Here is a 2,500-nt window from a genome sequence, read left to right on the forward strand (position 1 = left end):
CTGAATGATAAGCAAATATATAACTTCAACAAGGTTTAAATTATTGCTGAAGTTACATAAAGCAGCAACTGTAGAGTTTTGTATCATTGTACAGGAAAAATATAAGAGAAAGATGGAGCTTCTGGGATCTCATAGAAAACAATATCTAAAAATCTGAAATGAAAATGTTTAGTTTGACAAATACCATATGAAAACAAAGAACAATTTACAGCATTCTCAAATTTTACAATATCGTGTTTTTTATAATTTCATTTGCTGTTCTTTTGTCGTAACTGAAAGATAAGCTAATATTTAGACAGAACCAAACAGAAACCTTATGAGGAATATAGGTTTCACTGTTTTATGAGAGGGAATGTGTAGTTAAGGGGGGCATAGGTGTTTTTCTTTTTTAACCCATTCACACCGGATGACGTGCTGATATGTTTCGTGGTTTTATCGTCAGACGCCGGTGACGAGATATCTAGGCAAGGCCGGCATTTGGGGTGAGCGAGCGGGCAGCCCAGGCTCACGGCTTGTGCGGCCAAGAATCTCAAGGCGTTAGGCTTATGCGTTCGAAAACCCCGGCATTATGACCATTCAGAGCCGGAATCACCCCGGCGTGAATGGGTTAAAGAGCTATAATCTTGGAATTTGGATATGTTATTGTATGTGGTCACTTATGATGTGAAAGTTGGTTCAAAACTTTTGGTGTATTTATATATTTTTTTTAATTTTTTAAAAATCATAATCTGTAATTTTCAATCAATTACTTTGAAAAAAATACCATAGACATCTCTCACATATGTCTACAAAATGGCTGGAGAAAAGTGTTTTCTCTTGCTTTGTTTCTGAGAAAAAAAGAGTTGGATCAGTTTCACTCTGCATTTGTCTTGTTCTTGATGCAGGCTTCTGTTGTATAACTAGGACATCATACCAAATGCTAATTAGAATCACTTAGCTGATATATCACATAAAGATTCAGAGATTATACCATAAGTCTATAAGACAATAGAGAACACATCTTAACCCATTGCAGACAGGAGATAAATTTGCTTGCCCAGTCTAATGAGTGGCCAGTTGATCAAGGGGTAGTCCTCATTGGTTGTTGTCTCTGGATCAACTGAATCTGAATTGTTTATATAGTAGATGGCTCTTTTCCAAACAAGTGCACATCAGGGTATAACAAAAGCACATCAGTTGATTAGGTAAATATTCCGAATAGTGCCGCTTTACTAAATACTAGGAATGTGTTATCAATAGATTCTTCTCACCCTCTTCTCATGTATAGTGGATATAATCTGCGATTCCCCTCTCTACCCTACATCTGGGCCCCGATAGTATGGGCGAGCATGGAGTAGATCAGGCAAATTATAGGGTAATACGTGAATAAATTGTTTTGATTTATGACGCAAATGTACTTTATTTCCATCATATATCTGTCTACTGTAAAGGACGTGAAAGGTGCAGTTTCTTAAAGATCTATTCACACTCATGCCATGGCACAAAGCTATTTTTGGTAGGAATTTTGAATGCACAGTTTTTGGGGCATTTTTTTTGTTAGAAAAATCCTGTCCCAACGACCAACTTAACCATATGTAGGTAAAGGCACCCCTAGAATTTTTATTTTAGTTTCTATAGATGGGGCTTGGGCTGATTCCTTATTTAGCGATGACACCTTTTGAATACATTGTTTATGTGTATTCTGCATCACCAATGTATATCCCATAACAGGACCAATATTGCAGAAGCACACATATCTTCCTGTTGCAACAACTAACTCGAAACTCGCTCAAAAAGTCAAACTTGTGGACTTCTTCATGTTGATTTCATACACTTTTTGTGAAAGTGACATTTTCTTTAACTAAAACTATATCAGTAAAGCTTATAGTCATGGGAGCTCGCAGGGGTTTTCCAAAGCTTAATCCCTAGAGGCCTATCCACTACAAATGTGTAAGACCTGTAAAAAGCTGGGGAAATTTTTTCCTGCATTTTAAAAAAAAATATGAATTGAACCCATAGAGTGACAACTACTACTTCCTGTGCTGTTTGACAAGTTTTCTAAAGCCACACCCATGATATCAGCTCCATACCACCATTCCCCTTGGAGGCCCTCCTTTCCCTCAGACTGTCAAGTACCCTGTCTTTTTTTCTTTCTTTCTTTCTTGTAAATGAAACATAGTGAGAGTCAAATAGAATTTCTAATGCTGTATGACATATTTCATGCAGATTAATGTTGGCTCATGGCATATTTTTGTCTTTTTACTATCATGAATATTTCTGTGAAGACACATGTTCTTTTTCCTTATTTGTTTGGGCAATTTTTGCATGTTTTACACATTGGTACCCATTTTCCTTCCTAAGTGAGGGGTAAAAATGCGATCAGTTTTTTTAAGGTGAAGAGGTACTACGGTAGTTTTTTAAATTTTGATGCTCTACTGTGCAGTCTGTATTTAGGCAATGATATGTATATTTTTCTAGTGTGTGAATTCATGCTCTTGAAATATGAAAAAACATCTAGTTC

General features: G+C 36.3%; 1 protein-coding gene across 8 annotated transcripts in view; it reads left to right on the top strand.

Moving 5' to 3' along the window:
- Hsf (Heat shock factor) overlaps nt 1–2,500 on the top strand; it is a 34,589-nt gene that overhangs the window by 847 nt on the left and 31,242 nt on the right. The gene's annotated exons all lie outside the window — the stretch shown is intronic.

The sequence above is a fragment of the Penaeus japonicus genome, unplaced genomic scaffold (genome assembly GCF_977035675.1).
Source record: "Penaeus japonicus unplaced genomic scaffold, GWHDUDI00000001_assembly GWHDUDI00000006, whole genome shotgun sequence".
Classification (NCBI taxonomy): Eukaryota; Metazoa; Arthropoda; class Malacostraca; order Decapoda; family Penaeidae; genus Penaeus; species Penaeus japonicus.